General features: G+C 39.0%; 1 protein-coding gene across 2 annotated transcripts in view; it reads right to left on the reverse strand.

Annotated features, from left to right (window-relative positions):
• Positions 1-18924, reverse strand: part of TAFA2 (TAFA chemokine like family member 2) — a 587396-nt gene that overhangs the window by 520889 nt on the left and 47583 nt on the right. Inside the window, exon 3 of one of the 2 annotated variants that reach the window (XM_082351310.1) lies at positions 7873-11333. The exons of the other annotated variant lie outside the window; for it this stretch is intronic. The gene's annotated coding sequence lies outside the window, so the exon portion shown is untranslated. The remainder of the gene's footprint in view (positions 1-7872; positions 11334-18924) is intronic. 2 annotated transcript variants of the gene reach the window in all.

Raw genomic sequence — 18924 nt, forward strand, 5'->3', positions numbered from 1 at the left:
CAGGCCCTTAGCCTGCATATGGCCCACAGATATGTCTGCTGGCCCATATAGTATTTCAAATTTGAATTTAATACCATCATTTATAAATCTGAAACTTTCACATTAAAAAATCTGCACATCTAAGTTCTCTTCTACAAATCAGAAAATCTGGCAACACCAGACCCACATTCCAGCATGGCAACAAGTGAAGCCAAGGTTCGGCTATCCCACTCAGAATGTTGGCCAGAATCTCCACTATTCCCTACAGTCTCCCCAACACTGTAGCTGAGGCTATGTGTCAGTTGCCATTTGTCATCTTCCATTTGGTCTGCTTCATTCATTCACATTCCCAGCCTGACTCCTATAGGCATTTGAATTTGCAACCCCTTTAAGAGGCTCTAGGAAGCATCATGTCACTGATCTCAAGTCATTCAGCCTATCTGAATTTCTTTCTTTCAGGTACGTAACTCAGGAAAAGGAGCTATTGTTTGTGTCACCCTTAGTTTGATCATCGATCTTGTGACTTGGAATCAATCCACTAAACTACATTATTACCTCACCTTAAATATTTTTCTTCACAACTCATTCCAACTCAGACATTTTAACTATTTTAACTCTTTTCAGAACTGTACTTCACAGTTATAAACAAGAATTAATAGTAAGAGCAGATATAGCACAAATACATTGTTGAACCATTCCTCCAGATTCATTTCAAAATTTCAAGTATTATACTAAAACAGTAAATTCTGTATCTTTGTCTTTTTTGTTTACTGAAATACCCCAAGCACCTAGAGAGTGTTCAATAAATACTTATTGAATAAATGAATGAAATTTCCCAAGGATTGTAAATTCTCTAAAGTTCATATGCAGATTTTGAATGAATGTGTTTAATTATCAACAGGTATATGAAGATTATTCATTTGCTAATTAGTTCTATTTGGGTTAATCAACCAAACCATTTTATCTCAGTGACTATGAAAACCAGCAGTAGAGAAGACACATGTAACCTCAACAAGCCTAAGACTCATGGCCTATCACAACTTGTTTTGCAACAAAACAGCATCATGCAAACTAGGCAAAATGGATAAACAGAATAAGAGTTAGTCTGATTCAATTTTATGTCCCTACATCTATAGTCTTTAGTCATCACCATAATCATCATTAACATCATCATCATCATCCCAATCATATAAAGCTTAACTTTTACAAATTGCTTACTGAAAAGCATTTATGGAACTTTTACTGGTGTTCCAGGAACTTTTTGTGCTAGATGTCCCTTGACATTCTGAATAAAGGTATGTCCTGGAATACTGTTATACTTCCCATACCATGATGTTTAGTAGGTCAGAATACAGGAAAAAATTACATTTTTAATTATCTTGAAAATTTGACTGAAGAAAATATATTGCTGAGAAACTGAGGCACAGAGAAATAAAGTGATTTTCTTGTGGTTACATGGTTATTTATTGGTAGAGTTAGAAAAGCATCTCCAGAGCTCTCACCACTGCACCACATTGGTTTTATAATAGTCATTTTCAAAATTTATCTGCTAACCAAAATGCAAGCCAATGAATTTTAACCACTCAGCAAATGATGTGATGAGCAAATATATCTTCAAATAGCGAAGTCTAAATTTTGACCCAGTTTTGGTGTATTTATAAACACACAACAATCAATCTAAAAGGAGTTTGCAATAATGCTAAATATGTATCTTAGCAGGAAACTACTGATACAACATTTCAAGAACTAAGCCTGAAAAAAAAAATTAGGTTAGAATTTTCCTCGAACTTAAAGCTGCCCAAAATGGGGCCTCTGTTTTCTGGAGTATGAGGTTTAAATGCCCTTTCACTCTCCCCTTGGGTTTTGGATTGCCTGACTTAAAGGTGGATCATCTACCTCCTTTCTCCTTTTATACCATAAAAGAGAGCTAAAGTTAGAGCTGTTTTGCTCAATTCAACTCAACTTTCTGAAGAAAATACAAACAAAAGCAGGACCACGTCACCGCTACTGATATGTCTGATGGTCATTCTAAGGAGGAATTTACTGAACTCTTCAGCACCAACAAATTTGAGTATGCCATCCATCATACACCTACAACAAGGAAAACTAAACTGAGAAAGAAATGGTAACAATAACTAGGTTTTTCCACCTTAAATGAATTTGGAACTGTCATAAACTAATATAAATTAAAAATATAAGTATATATGTTATTTTCCTCAAATGATCTGAATTGACCACTTCTGAATTCTTCTGATCTGAACAATCACAAATTTGCTACATTGGTCCATAAAGCTCTATTATTTGAGTAGACCCAAGTATTAGGGCTGTAAAAGGCCTGCTTTCTTGAAGAACCCATTCTAACAAAGTCTCAGTGTTCTATTAATAGGTTGAGGTTTTGTTATTAAGATTCCTATGACCACATAACCCATTTTTAGTTGCCTGCCTTTGCTTACTCCAATCCATCAAGACAAAAAATATGAAGCCAGAAAAATGCAGACGAGGACAAATAACACACCTTGCTTTTCTTATATAGATGGTCTTTTTCATAATAGAGCAGGAGAGAGAAAGCATATTTACTTCCTCCAATATTTAAGTATAATTCTCACTGGAATCTCCAAGAAGGATGTTAAAAAAGGGAGAAAAACTCAACCAGAACCAAATAAAACCATGGCACAGTTTTTACATATAAATAATAATTTTCAGTGGTCAGTTTTTTTGCACGAGAAATAATCCATTTGTATCCTCATAGCCCAGGCCATTCTGCTTGAAAACTTTAATTCCAAAGCACATATACACTTTTCCAAAAATCTTCTGTCATAGTGCTTACTGTGGATACCTTCATGAATTCACTTATAAAGAGGGGCATAATCTGCCAGCTCCATAATCTGTTCTGTATTATTAAACTCAACAGAAAGCTCCATATGCAGCGACAGGAGGCCATAGGCAATTAACACTGCAAACTGTAAGGTTTAGAATCTTTGCATGCACATGCATGCAATTATACAGTGACTACTTCATAGCAGCAAAAAAAAAAAAAACAAAACTCATAAAAATATTTAGTAAAACAAACCTTTGCACTCTCCGGGCTTTATGTGAAGAGTTAGCTTTATGTAGCACAAAGATAAAAGAGCAAAGAAGATTTGTTTGGCAGATTGTCTCCATTTTGTCAAAGTACTAAATTCAGCCTACCATCATAATTGCTAAGAAGGCAACATTATCACATTATCCAATCTCTCTGTAAAGAGTTTCCAAAATCTACTGTGTAAAAGGAGCATTATAAATATAAATTTAATTGATATTTATGTTTGTGCTATTGCTAGGGGAAAGGGAGATGTACCTTTGCTAACTGGCCATTCAGGGGAAATCATAAAATAATTACAGGTACTATGGAGTAATTTAGGAGACTGAAGGAAGTGATTAAAAGGACTTTATCTAATATAAGCATATAAACTATGATTCCCTAGCTATATTTCATACCCCATAGGGATAATTGTGAATAAAACAGAATACTCTCCTTATAGCTTATATAGTCATGTCTCATCTGAATCCCAAGTTACCTGAAAGTCTTATATTTTTCAATGGTAATAATAATCAATTGCCTAAATATGCTAGATTTTCACTAATTCCAGTGACTAGGTGGCCTAGTTACAGCACAGGATGAAATCCAACAAAGACATGTGGTATACACATTGGAAGTGGGTGCATTTAGGAAATTTAACAAATTTGGAGTATAATATCAATACATTTCTGGAAATTTTGTAGATACCATTTGAAACCAGAATAGTATGCTCTAACGTAACACACAGTTTGTGTTTTGACTGTGGAGGCACATACTTAATAAAGACAGAATACAGATATATTCACTGTTTAAAATGTGTTGAGATTTCTAGTCATAGTGTCAATAAACACATCCCAAAGCACCCCTACATAGAGGACAAAATTGATTTTCTTTTTTTTGCATTTGTAGCCTAATGAATAAAAATATCTCCGAAAGAAAAACTGAAGAGAAAAAATACTGCCTGCAACAGTGGCTCAAAGAGTAAAACTCAATTATAAATGACCTTGTTAAACCATGGTTACCCAGTTGCACCGTAGGTCAAATCATGTAAAATAGTGAAAAACTAGGTACCTTAAAAATGTAGACATTTTTTTAAAAGTCATTCCCTCCCCCTTCAATACTAAACCAGTATTTTACATGGATCCCATTAAAAGCATATGTATGTATGTATGTGCATATATATGTATAAAAGTAGAGATTAGATTCATATTGCAGAGAAAAGTATTTAAATACCACTTTTCTTCACATTCCAATGAAGTCTAACCATTCCTCTTAAAATTTCTGTTAAGAATAAGCAGAAGATAAGAATTGTTAGCTATATTTCACTGACAGGGCACTGAATCACTGTGCCAAATGAATAGAATCAGATTTTCTAAAAATTACCCAATAAATCAGTGGTCAATGACAACTAAAAACCAAAACTAATTTCTAGGTCTCTGTTTGCTAGGCCCACCTTTCCACCTCCCCCGTTTCAGACTGCACTCCAAACCCAAAGTAAAACTGTTCTCTAAAAAGACTTACAGTAACTCATTGTGAGACTATTCCTCCTCTTCCAGTGGTACAGTTCCATGTGCTCTAAGTAATTCAAACTAAACCAAAGAATTTTCCAACAAAATAGCAAAGTCACCATATTACACGGCATTAAAATCAATGGTTCATAAGCAAGATACAGGATGTGAAATGCTGTGCAGGTATGTGGACCAGACATGAGGTTGATTCGACTGGCTTGGCCTTCATATCTAGCAGCAATCTGTGTTAATGCGTTTCTTCTCTTTGTTTTGATGGAGCCCTACTAACAACAAGTTGATGAACTGCATTTGTAAATGTCAGTTATAGATCAAAGGGGGCTATGTTAGTTACTTATTTTACTTCAACTTATGGTTTTTCACCTAGAAAACAAAACTGCATTGCACAGTAAAGTTCCTTATTTTTACTTGACTCTTCAACGAACAAAACAGCTGCAGAATAATGCGATTTAATGAGGCATTCCTAATAAAATACTGGAGAAGTAAAAGCAGGGGCACTGAACTGTTTCTGGTTGCTTCATCTTCTCAAATACATTAGAAATAACTGATGACACTTTGGAACATTCCTAGTTTGGGACATGCATTAAAGAGGCAAATGCCCATTAGTTTGCTGCCACAGCTGAGCTTAGGCAGAATCTGACAGTACCTTTTATTAGGGCCCATGATAAAAAACAAAACAAAACAAAAAACAAAAACAAACGTCTGGAAAATGCTGGGGAGGCACATCTTACCCTACCTGTATAGGATAATCCATAACCTGCAATTAGTGATAAATCAAACTTAAAATGCACTTTCAACATTTACGTATTCAAAAACACATTGTAAAGGCTCATCATTAAAATACTACATTAAAGATGCAGAATCCAGGACGACTAAACCTTTCTGATATTATACAAAATAATTTCCATAAAGTCTTCTATCACCCCCTGAATTTCATCACTTCATAAATTTTTAAAAAGGAAAAGTGGCCATGTCTAAAAACAGATCTTTTTACAGCTGTTGTCATCACATTTTTATAACTCGGTGGTTAGTAAATACTGTAATGCAGTCTCCAAGCAATATGTACCTTTTTGAACATAGATCCATGTCTTCATAGATCCATGAATCTTCACTCTCCAGTTTGTCACTTAAAATAGCTAATACTTTTCAGATTCAAAATCACACACACTCAGAAAGCTTAGGTTCCTTTTTAGCACAACTTGTAGCATTACAGGTGTTTGCTTTCACGTCGAGGTTTTTTGGTTCTTCCGTAAGAGACATATATCATAGCACTATGTATAAATATGTAAATTCAAGCATCCTAAACTACAAAAGTGTATTAAAGGCAAGAATCAAGATTTCAGTCTCAAAAAATGCCTGATTTGAATAAAGCAACACACTAAAACTGTGTTCTGCCTCTTAAAAGTCACTGTGTCTAAGCAGTTGGCAGTGTGACACTGCTTTCATAGTATTATGTCTATAAATAATGCAATCTAATTTTTTTTCATTGAAAATTAAGAAAATGAAAATAAAATAAGCTCCAGTGTGGTTTGTAATGGCCTTTCAATGGCTACAGATGGTTTTAAAAATTAGGATTCTAAAAAGGTCAGTATGCAAACAACTGACCCAGGAAGAGATCCAGAACAGAATAAAGTAGGAAAAGGGAAGATTAAATGTGTCTGATCATTTTTAAGGATCTTAGGTGCCAAATTTGAAACTGTAAAAGATTCACCAGTCTGAGAGTACATGTGCAAACATGGGAAGGCTGGAATAAATACAAATAATCTTAATGCCCTGGTTTTTAAAGGCTTTAGAAGTGTTTTCAGAATCCTTTGCTAGTTATTGCCATTTAGGACTTTACCCAGAAATCTTAAATTAATTACTCATTTGTCTTAACTTACATTGCCTAACAGAGCAGTTTTAAAGTGTTAATTGATAATAGTCTGAATGTTGATGTCTCAAACAATCCAGTTGGGGAAGACAGGAACCAGATAATTATCATGCAGTCAATAGTCATTAAAATTCATCCTGTCATGAGTAAAAGACCCTTATACACTGACTGCTTTGGGGGTACTTTTCAGAGCAAAGGTCGCATACAGGTTTGTTTGGTTTTGTTTTTTTCAAGAATGATGTTTGCAAAATTCAAGAGGGTATTTAACACTCACAAAAAGAAGATATTTTCTTTTCTGTCTTATTGCCACAAGCCAAACTCACCCAGCACCAGGTGAAGACAGGCTAGCTATCCACTGTAGTGACTACACCTGTGATTCCACACACTTCAGGCAATCGTTTAACACTTGCTCAGGAGGTGGAATACTGACTAAAAAGCATCACGTCTATCACGGGGCTCTGCAAGCACCTACAGTTCCTCCTTTTCAAGTGGGGACTAGATAGCTCAGCCTGCAGTTCTAGGAGAAATAGGGCAATGGATCTCAAACTTTCCTTTACAAAGGCAGTTTCTGGAAATAACACGTTCCCCACTGACAAGTGAAGATCAGTGGCTTAAAGAAAACACCTCTTGGTGGAACCTGGCCTTTTGGAATAGAAGGGGGAAGGGACAGGAAAGCAGTGGGGCAGAAAACCGTGTACTATTAGCAAGATTCTAGAGGCATCTATGCGGAAATAAGTGAAAAACCGTTAGTTTCTCGAAGCTGTTCTTTTTCTGAACGCTGTTCCTAAAATGATGCTTGTCCTAAAGCTCTCCCGTAGTATCCTTTACTGAAGCTTTATCTCACTCGGTAGTAAAGCGTCCGGTACCAAATCTAAATAAACCTTTACACAGATGAGGCTCCAGAACTTATCAAGAAGATTCTTTATGAAAATGGTTAGAGGTGGAGAAATCAATAGCCTCATTGAAACACCCACCCTCTACAGACAGGCCCGAGAATTAACTAATCAGAAGTGGACAGAAAGTGGGGGTTTCAGAAAGGCGACCTAACGTCCCATTGATCCTCCCTTGAACGCGACCCCCAACTTCTTTTTAGGAGTCCAAAATGGTTACCAACCCAGATTGGTTTGGTCGAGGGATCGAATTAAAACCCACTTCAATCTTCGGCCGGGTCGCTCGTTGTGTTAAGAGAAATGGGGCACAGAAGAGAGGGAGGGTAAGGCTCTCGGAACCGCCTTTCACTTGCTCAGATCCCCTCTCGGCGTTCCTCTACCCCCGCCCCTACCCTGGACGCCCAACCAGCATCTGCTATCACCTCTCGCCTTCCCCGGGCGAGCTCCCTACAGCCCCCGACCCCCGGAGAGGGGAGGGCTTCCGGGCCCCGGGTCCTCCAGCTGCCGCCCGAGTCCCCAGCGCCGGCGGGAGGCGCGGCTGGCACGTACCTGCAGCCCGGCTTCCTGGTGGCGGCAACACCTAGCGATGCTCCTGCAGCTTCCGCGGGCCCGCGCCAGCCTTATCGCTCTTGCATCGCTTCCAAGATGCCAATCCGCCGTCACCGTTCTGGGGCATAGGGAACCGAAGTCTGGTGGTGTGTGCTCGTGGAGGGCGTGTGAGTGTGGCCCCGAGCGTGCTTCTGTGAGCGCGCGCGCGCGCGTGTGTTTCTTCCTCCGAGAGCAAAGAGGGTTCAGGAATCTCTTGACATCCAAACTGGAATCCCCTTAAAGTGGGTGGAAGGTGGCGTGCGGGAGCCTCGTTTCTTTCCTCCTCTCGTTTTTCACAAGTCAAAGTAATCAAAAGATTTGTTTACTGGGGAAACGCCGAAGTCCCGCAGCCCTCGCCAGCGCCCGCGGTCGCCAGCGGTCCTCGCCGGATGCGCGCGGTGCGCTCAGCTCCTCCCAATGCGAGAATCGAGGCGGTCTTGCAGCAGTTACCGCTCTTACTCCATCTCTGGTTTGTTTGCTTTGAACGCCGAGTAAAGACTTTTCCTCCTGCCACACGTCGTCTCTGCCTCTCACACATACACACGCTCACGCATCCTCGGTTCCTTTTCCCCCGCCCTCCCTTTTTGCTCTCTGGGGAAAGGCAATTGGACGGAACAGTTCACCTTCAGAAAAGCAGCCTCCGCTACGTACTTCTCCAGTTCCCTGGCTCTCGTAGGTCCCGGGTCTCCGTTGTGCGAGAGTTGCTGGGGAGGTTCGGGGTAGGAAGGAGGAGAGGCTCTGAGCTCGGCAGTCTTCCGCCCGCGAGACGCTGGAGTTCCTCCGTCAGGCTCCCCTGTTCCCGCTTTTAGCAGATAGGTCCCAGCTGACGCCCTCTCGGAGACTTGGCGCCAAGTCCACTTAACAGCAACTCCTAGCCAGCTGCAGACCCTCAATCCCGCCTCGAAGTGCTGCGGGCAGAGCCCCACGCAGCCCAACCGCTGCCCCTCTAGGCATCGTGGGCTGGGAGGAAGGGAAACCGCCGCTGTCCCCCTGTCCCCAGTACGCTGGCACAGTCACCGCCGAGAAGGTGCGTGTTCCAACATGGAACACAAGCGAGCAGGTGCTGCCTGTGTCAGTTCGCTAAAGGAGGGGAGGGAGATGAGGCGGGGGAGGAGGCCGGGGAAACAAATCCGCTCACCAGAATAAAAAGAATTAAGCGGTTTAGTAACAGAAGTCTCCTCTCCGCCGCCCACCCTAAGGCGCTGCACTGTCAAAAAACACTAGTGGTACCTTTTAGAAAGTCACCGTAGAGGGCAGAGTGCCCCTGTTCCACCCAGACCCCTTATTCCACCCAGCCTGGACGTCCAGAGAGTCCGGAGGGACTGGCTTCCCTGTAGAGTACAAGGAGAACGCAGGGAGGAAATAGGTGCCGACACTCCAGGTTGAGTTAAGCAGGAAAATGCGAGGGCAGGACCAGGCGGCGTTGCCTCCCTCTGTCTCTCTCCCAACAGCCACCTCTGTTAGCAGCCGCAGCTGCTTCTGAGAGGAAACTGCGGTCTCGAAGAAAAAGAAAGAGGCAGTAAAAGCTGAGAGGGCGGCAATTGGTATAAAAGCTGGACTATGTCTCCCTCTAGAGGGAGGCCCGGGTTAGAAAGCTTTACTGACTACGACTCCAATTTCTCCACAAAGAAAAAGAAAACAGTATCGGTTCCAGAGAATTTTGTAGTTTTACAAATTCCAACCTCTAATGGATTTAGAGAGAGGATTTGCACTGCAGGCCTATGTAAGCAGAGTCCTTGCTAAAGGAACCTCTCAATATTTACAGAAATTTAATAGCAAGACGCTGGAAGGTCATGTCCTTACAGGTTTGGTCAATTTGGGTGTTGGTTTAAGCAGTATGCATACGAGCTCAAATGAAGGATCTTCTTAGACTCACTTTGATCAAGTTTGGCGATGAACAATACCTTAATCTAGTGATTAGAGGATTATGCAAAAATGAATAAGTAGTAATAATGAATTTAGAAAAAGAAAAGAAAATCTAAAGCAAAGAAATAGCATGCTGATCCAGGAAACCTTACAAGCCCCTTACATCTAGGGATATCTCAGAAATCTTGCTTTGGAGCCAATATTCATACCTCTTATTTAACTAAACTAATCATTGTCAACTAAACTAACCAGACAAGGCGTTCAGGTTTTTTGAGCATCAGCTGCTGGCATTCCTTGTCTGGTGCCTACAATAAACATTGCACTTTCCTTCACCAAAACCTGGTGTCAGTGGATTGGCTTTACTGCACCAGGGCAAGTGGACCCAAGTTTCGTTCAGTAACAATAGTGTCACAGATGTTATAATGTTTTGTTACTTCAGTCAAGTCCAAGTTAGGTTCCATCCGTAACTTTAATATTTAGATTTTGTGAACTAACTATTTGAAAGTTTTCATTCAAAATATTTCTATATGATACAACAAACTAGTGAATATAACAAAAAAGAAGCAGACTCACAGATATAGAGGACAAACTAATGGTTATCAGTGGCAGCGGAGGAGCAATACAGGGCTGGGGGAAAGAGAGGTACAAACTACTGGGTATAAGATAGGCTCAAGGATGTATTGTATAACACTGGGAATACAGCCAATATTTTGTGATAACTGTAAATGAAGAGTAACCTTTAAAAATTGTACAAAAAATTTAAAAATTGTACAAAAAATTTAAAAATAAATAATAAAAATAATAAAACAAAAAATTCTGTATGTTTAAAAATTATTAAAAATGTATTCAAGTTTTTATTAAACTCCTTCCCATTTCCATTCACTCTGAATTTTTGAAGTAGTCATATTTTAACTTGATAATCTAATTTAGTACAGGCTCAAAGAAAGAAAAGAATTTATAAGAAATAGCTTAGACTGATTGAAGTCATTTAAAACAAGGAACCAAAACTAAGTCATGTAGTTTTATTATTTAGCTAATTGTACTATAGTAGATTTGAATCAGTCGAGCACATGGCAGTCATTTGAGATACCCTTACCTGGTCTCTTTCAAAAGATTCATGTCATATGGTCAAAGATTTTTATTTCATTCCTCTTACAGTTAATGAAAGTGGAGTCTGGCTGCTCGCCACTCAAAAGCCAAAAAAGAGGCAACGTTGGTGGAAAGGAAAGTTTGCTTTATTTCGGATGCCAGCAACAAGGCGGGGAGAGCAGACTCCTGTCTAAAGGCCAACTTGACCCAACCACTGACAATCAGTGGGCAAGAGCTCTTATGGATGGAGGGAGGGGGCTACATGTAGAAACAGCACAGTCAGCTCTGACCGTCATCTTGAAATTGGCCATGTGGTGGTCTGACCAAAGTTATCTTGATTGTTTTAAGTACAATTAATCTTCAGTTCCAGGGTCAATTTGTTCCCATTTCCTTGAGGCCAGTTCTTGGAATTGTGGCAGCTTATGTCGTGGCTACAGTCTGGTCATCATGTGGTTAACTTCTTCCACCTGGTGGCGGTTTCAGTATTTACAAGGCAGCTCACAGGATGTGGCTCGGAACATTGTCTGTAGCCCTTGAGGAGGAACCAAAGGTCCTTGACTATGCTTAATGATGAAACTATTATTATTTGGACTCCTTTTACTGTTTTCCTTTGTTTCTGCATTTTCTCACTTCTCTGATTAAACTTACTCTTTGGCTAAAGTTTTTGCACAGACAAAAGGCAGGCAGAGGACATGGTAGGGGGGGCGAAGGACCATGGGGTCCTGCTCCGTTTCATTACCTAGCAACTTATTTCCCCAGGGAGCAAAGTTTACGTTTTAAAACACCTGGCGCTGTTTCATTGCCAATCTTACAGTAATTCTCAGTCTGCTATGTTAAGTAGTAGGATGGAATCCAAGCAGGAATGACTGGAAATCTGGGCTTTGTGCTGGGAGGAATAACCATTTACAAAATCACTTTAGAACACTGGCCTTCCTTTCTTACAAGAAATATAAAGTATACTTTATAATCCTTCTAGCTTCTAATTCAAGTAGCTCTCTGTGACTATAGGAAAATCTATCATTTTATCATATTGTTAAATTTTTATTTTTATTGTTAAAATATATGACATTTCATCCTTATTTTCCTAATTAAACCCATCATGTTTTTACAAAAATGTATTAAAAAGTTCATAAAGAGAACAAATGTGTAAATTAATTACAAAATATAATAGAATTTCTTATCCAAAGTCACATGATACTTAAATTCTGTAATAACCTTTGTGATTTTTGTACAGATCCAGATAATTTCTAATGATTTTTAGATCAAGGTATTCCTATTTCCAGCACCTCCTAGACTTTGAAATCAAATATTTTGTTTTCCCTCCGAAACAAAATGGCAAATACCTCCCTAGTTTAATAGAAATCTTGAGATGATACTTCTTATCTTCTGTTTATTTAAACTGCCTGCCTCCTCCCATATAAACAGTAAAAAATAATTACTTGGAATGCAGAACTTCACTGACAGTAACCCCGAGCATAGCTCTTCATGTTCCGAGAGCTCACTGAAACATCACTTTGGGGCACTGTAAGCTTTCTGCTGGAGGCTTTCTATATTATCTCAAATTCTTATCTCAAGTCCTCACAACCTGCCATAAAGTACCTGACATAACCCCATTTTACACATGAAAAAAATTTTACACATGAAAAAAATTGAGACAATTTCACCATGATTAAGTGGCAGAGCTGGGAATCAAACCAGATGGCTCTACCTGAATCCAAAACCAGTTTTTGGTTTGGTTTTGGCTTTGATATTTTTCTTCTACCCTCCCCACAATCACCACTAAAATAGGCTATCTTCTATATTACAGGGAAATAAAAATCATTTGGACCTGGATATGGAAAAAACTTAGCTAAAGAATGTGGGTCCATTAATAAGAATAGAAAGAAGTTATTCATGCGAAAGAGAGAAGAAAAATTAGCACCAGCTGCCGTCAGCACTCAGCCAGGGTCTAGGATATTAAAACAAATGAACAAAAAAATTCTGATTCCTAGTGTGTAAGTGAAGAGGAGTACCGTTCATTCTTCCTTGTCTCCTCTTGTTTTGTTTATTTGGTCCTAACCACCTCATTCTACTGATATCTTTTTCAGTAATGTCTCCCTCACTCACTTTTGTTTTCATGTAATTAGGTAAACAGAAGGAAGCACAGAATCCATTTCACGTAACCTAAGGTGGCATGTGTACGTTATTAACTTTTAGAATCCCCATCACCTAGCATAGTACCTAATACACAATAAATACTCTATAAATACATTTTGGTCAGTAATCAGGAAACCAAATTGGTCAAGTGAGCAGACTGAAACCACGATGATAAACCAAGAGAATTACTCCACAGAGCCATATGAGAAAGTAACTGAGGTAGGAAAACTGCCCTATATGGAGTAGTGAGGCAAATGGAACAAACCACTCCAAAACTTAGTGGTTTAAAGAACAAGCATTGATTTAGTTCACATTTCTGTGGGATTGGCAATACGGGTTGAGCTCAGCTAGTCAGCTGGGCAGTTCCTCTGAACTCAGCTGAGCTTACTTGTGTACCTGTGGTCAACTGGCACTATAGTGCCTCACTATAAGCTGACTGTAAGCTGCAGTATTTGAGAGTAACTAAGCTGCTTGTCCCTTATCATCTAACAGGGTACACTAGCTGTTTACATGGTGGCAATCACAGGCTTCCAAGAGTAGCAATAGGGAAAGCCTCAATACCCAAGCAGTTTCCAAGTCTCTGCTCACATCATGTTTGCTACAGTACCCTTGGCTAAGCAGTTCATCAGACCAGCCCAGACTCAAGGGGTGAAGAAAGACTCCATCTCTTAATCGGTAGAGCTACAAAAACCTGGTACATTAAAGAACCTGGTATGGGGGGAAAAGTATTTGCTTTCATTTTTGCAATCTAGCATGATAGCTATCCCAGAAAGGTAGCATCTTGCACGGTAGCTTAACCCACCAAGTGTTTTATGGACTGACCTGTGCACAGCAGAGTATTCCCATTATAGATTAAAGGACACCTGTCTTGGGTAAGAACAATATGTTTGTTCAGATTATTGAGTCCCTGGACTGTTCCCATTATCAATTTAAAAGATATAGTCCATCCAACACCTTTCACCAATACAATGCAACATGTTTCTGTAATTCTCTGTCTCACTAGAAAGCACAAATGTTCCAAGATTTAACATACTTTTCACATTAGCCATTGAATTAATCTCAGGGCTTTAATTTACAATTCAAATTTATCAACAGTATTATAAAAATTCGACTTGTTAAGCTAGAAATCACTAGCCACTTTTACGTGACAGTGATTTTGTCATCTTTGGTACACAGACCTGATAGCATCTATTTCGGTTATTTAGAGACTTTGTTCACTTCCTGATTTTTTTATCATACTCCAAAGAATTGAGATGAGTAAAACCTACTATAATGGCTTCCCAAATGGACTTGACTGAAACCCTTGGCACCACATCTGCAAACAATCTCTACCTGGTTAACTCCAACTCATTCATTAAGGCTCAGGACAAGGGTTACCTTCTCTAAAAAATCATCCATAATTCCCTTAATCCACTATATTAACCATTTCTCCTCTGTGCTCCCAAACACCTGAGAGTTCCCTCTATCTTAACACTTATCACATTGTGTTGTAATTGAGTCATTTTTAATAGATTATCCTATATTAGACTATATCCCTCTTGAAGGTACACAGTCATGTTCATCCTTGTTTCATCTACCAAAGCTACAGACATGAATGGATGAGCAACTAATATATCTCAATTCACAAGACTGTGGAGCAATGTATGGTCACATTTACTTTATTATCCAATAATAATGACTTTAGGCCTCCATCTTGCTGATCACAAGCATTACATGCACCTAGACACTAGAGTCCCAAGTGGCTATGGGCACTCTTGAAGAATGCTGACATGGTTTATAAAATTAGCCTTCTTTATTACTGCACCTGCACACACACCAGAGACAGGAGCTCACATGCACTCCTTAAGGTCTGTCGTGTCCTGCTGACCTCCAGAGCTCCACCTGCCTGTTTCTATTTCCTACATTCAGCTGCTTCTATGCACATTGTAGCACTAAGCCCTGCTTTAGAATAGTAACTGAAGTTCAATTTGCTCCAACAGCTGAACTGCAGTGGTTCCTTGAGTACAGGGAAAGTTTCACTTCTCCACAATGTTATACTCGGTCCAAGATCAAAGAAAAATAGCCCTAGACTCTAGAAGACCCGTCTCTTGGTGAGCAACTTAAGTTACAAGCACATAGACATTTTCCCCAAGATGTGCCCGCACTGCCAGAGTAGCTAGGTAAGAAGGAGAGCTGGTATCAGCTTCATGCTGCATCCAGTATAAGCCCTTCCCTGTGACAACTTAGATACTGGTGTTGAGCCCAGGTCTCTAGTGTCTAGACATCCTCATTCCTTGTGAACCTGAGGTCGACCATAGGGAGGGATGAGATGAGTTGGGTAATCTTGGTCTCACTCCTTGGCCAGATGCTTGCTGAGTTGCAGAGACCAGGGTGAAAAAGAGCCCTTAGGAGAATCTAACATTTGTTTCCCAATAGTTTGGGGGAAAATGTGAAATTAGAGAAAAGTGCCTGCTCCTTGTGTGAAAAATCTAAAGGTAGGAGGCTAGCTGAAGTGACCAAGGACAGCAGTCCAAAAAAGAGGGTCATCTGATAGTCAAGAGGCAAATCTATCATTTCATGGGCCAAAGACATATTAGTTCCATGGACCAAGTGGGTGTCACACAAGGTAGTGGCCTGAGTCATCAAAGCAATGGAAGAAAAATAAAACTATTTATTGATTACACTTAATTTGTACCCATTCTGTTTATTTATGGGCTAACATGGGTTCTATGAATATTGGCTTTCGGGGCATGTTAGCTCTGTAGCGTAAGGTAGTAAGAAACTGTTTATAGATACTACTTGTTAGCAGAAAGAAGCTATTCATATCATGGTAGGCTGAGACCTCATGATTTCTAGAACTAAATAGGAAGCAAGTAAGTAGCTATAAAATCATTATGAACAGCTAGCATGGGGTTAGGGTTAGGCAGAGACTGACACACTCCAGATCCCTGAGAAATTAATGATCCATGTAATGAACATACCAGTCTCAGCAGTACAGGTTAGAGGGCAGGATCATCAGGATTAAGAATGTTGTCTTACTAAACTGCTCCCTTCCTCCATCAGGAATTAAAATTTCCATTGGTTTGAGGTAGGAAGTCCAGGGTCTTTAACAACTTTACCTCATTTAAGTCATTGGCTGTCTTCATTCATAAGATTTTCATAAGTTACCAAGACCTGGTTGTCCTTCAGTCTCTACCTGAGGTGTGATAAACAGCCTCATGCCAATACTACCGGCTCCAGATTATCTGTCTCTTGATTTTATCATGCTTGTAGTAATCATGGGTAATCAATGTTTCTTCTAATGCTCATTCTTCCTGCCTGGTTTATTGGATTAACTAGATTGCTTTTGGCCTCTCATTCCCTTTTTGCCCTCTTTCCTCCCCCACTTCCCCATTGCAAGGTTGTGGAAGCAGACAGACTCTCACTTTATCAGGGAACCAAAGATTCCACACCAGAAGGTACATTCTGAAGGTACAAACCAAGATGAAAGTCAGTTTTCGTACCATGCTTAAGAGCCTGGTCTTCCTAGTCTTTAGCTCAAAGTCCCATTTCCCTGTATTATTTGCCAACTAGATATGAATAATCCATAATTTTCATCCACAGAATGTAGCTAAGAATAGGGGGAAGGGGAGCAAAATCCACTGAACTAATTGACCATGCATCAAAGGTTATTTTTCACTGAAGCTAAGTAGAGGATAAGGTTTACAAGTTTTTACTCAGAAATGGGAAAGAAAAGAAAGAAAACTAACACATTTCTTTCTTCTCATAATAGTTCTATAAAACAGATATTATCTCATTTTATGACTTATACACTAAGGCTCAGAGATTAAGTAAATTGCCCAAAAATTCAGTTAAAAAGTGAGAGAAGCCAGAATTACAATTAGATCTGACTCAAGAGCATTAATAAGAACTCATGTCTGCTAGTTATTAGTCCATTGTTCTTTTCACTTTACATATTATTCTGATTTAATTATTTCCACAAAGCTCAAGCGCAAACCCTGAAATTCCTCCATTCAAACTCTCTTTGGATTTCTGTACAAAATTTTCTCCTATTTTTAGTATAATATAAAATGACTTCTGTCATCCAACATGATCAAAATATTGCCTGCAAAGGTTTAAGTGTTTCAAGAAACTTCTCTATGTATTTCAGCCATCCAGTGTCAAAACAGAGCAACTGCAGGCAGGTGCTGATGTTTCTACAGACAGGCATGATAGTACATACTGTCTGCTTTACCGCAACAAAAGTAAATCATGACAGAGGTTCTGAAGTCTTTCAATGGTAAATATTGTACATTTAGAAGATACTCCCACAACAGAAAGAAGCACATGAAAATGAGAAGCCAATATTTTTTAAATGAAGAATTTAAATAGTGTAAGTGAAGATGTGCCTGTTCCAAAATCCTAGAAAAAATGGAATAAAAGGAAATGAGATAATAAAGTTTAATCATATGTAAAGAAGCAGTCAAAAATAAGAGGAGGTAAATTCAGTTTTTAACACATTTTTAACATACTTTAATGTACAGGTTAATTAGACAGTGTAATGAGCTACAAAAAGAATTAGTGGACTTGCCAATATTGGAGGTATTCAATGAAACCTCTAGCCTGACAACTGATGGGAAACATAGAAATCAAGTTCCCTCCAGTCGTAATGACAAACACAAGGAAACAACACGCAGCAAGAGATCTACGAAGACTAACGTTAGAACGACATCATCATCTAAGTGGATTTACTACACGCTTAATTGTACGTAGATAGCACCTGCCCTTTCAAGAAAGTCTAAAAGAGCAAAATGATAACATCACTACAAATGAAGCTGGTAGCTCATTAATCCAATTACATGAATGGCAAAGAGGAGTGAATTTTAGAGATGGGGGATAGTTTAAATTTTAAAAGTAGAAAAATAGCCATAGAACTCTGAGTAAGAAAAGGAAAGGATTTTTAATGGTAATATGTCTTATTTCATAATTATTCAGGTTTTCTGCTTGGGCTCTCTGGGTCAACCTCGCCTGTGAAATCCTAGCTCTACTAGGGTGTCGGGCCCCAACACAGTGCACAAGTATACAATGTTGTAGATTGGACCAGTAGCTCTCAACATTTTAATTAGTTTCTATGTGTGGGATAGAAAGCATTCTTATAAATGTACCAGGACTATTCAAAATTCTTGGCTTCTTTACTGTAAGTCCTTTCTCTCCCACTGACAAAGCATAGCTAATACAAGTGAGTAAACAGGGCAATTATAAAGGACAATCATAGGGATAACTTTTCCAGTTTACACCGCGAAGTAAATACTTCCCAAAGCTTTGTGCTTTATTAAGTCACTTTATTATTAATGACTAACTTCACAAAAATTCACCAAATTGTATGAAGCCAGTAGTCAAGCAATAAATATTGTTAACGACCATAATTCAATTATCCCCTGTGGCTCAAGCCACCATTAGACGCTTTGCAAGTTGACAAGGTGTCAAAGCTGAGCCTATCCAAGTTCGCTGACATACATGGAGGAAAAGTCACTCTACACCTCTCTGCTTAATAACCATTCTCTAAACGTTGATTCTTCTCTCCTCAGCAGATAGAACTGCTTTCCTTTAAAAACCTGTTAGAACAATTGAGATTGTAATATGCTCTACCACCAAAAAAATTTCTAATAAAAATGAAATATTTGAAAATGCTTTCTTTCTTATTCATTTGGCATTCTAAATTATTAAAGTTGTAATCCAATTCTCAAGAGAAGAAAATAAATTGCAACTGTGCTGACGCAATAGGTTTCTCAACTATTGTGTTACTTTAAGGAGAATAAAAAACACATTTAACCAACTGAGTCCAAGAGATGTAAATTCCAAGGTAAAAAAAATTATGTACAAATGATTAAAACTTTTAATATCAGAGCTCCTGAAGATGCCTGAAAATAAGCCCAAACAAATGATTGAAATGTGAAGTCTTTG

Source organism: Balaenoptera borealis, assembly GCF_965194805.1.
Source record: "Balaenoptera borealis genome assembly, chromosome: 13".
NCBI lineage: Eukaryota > Metazoa > Chordata > Mammalia > Artiodactyla > Balaenopteridae > Balaenoptera > Balaenoptera borealis.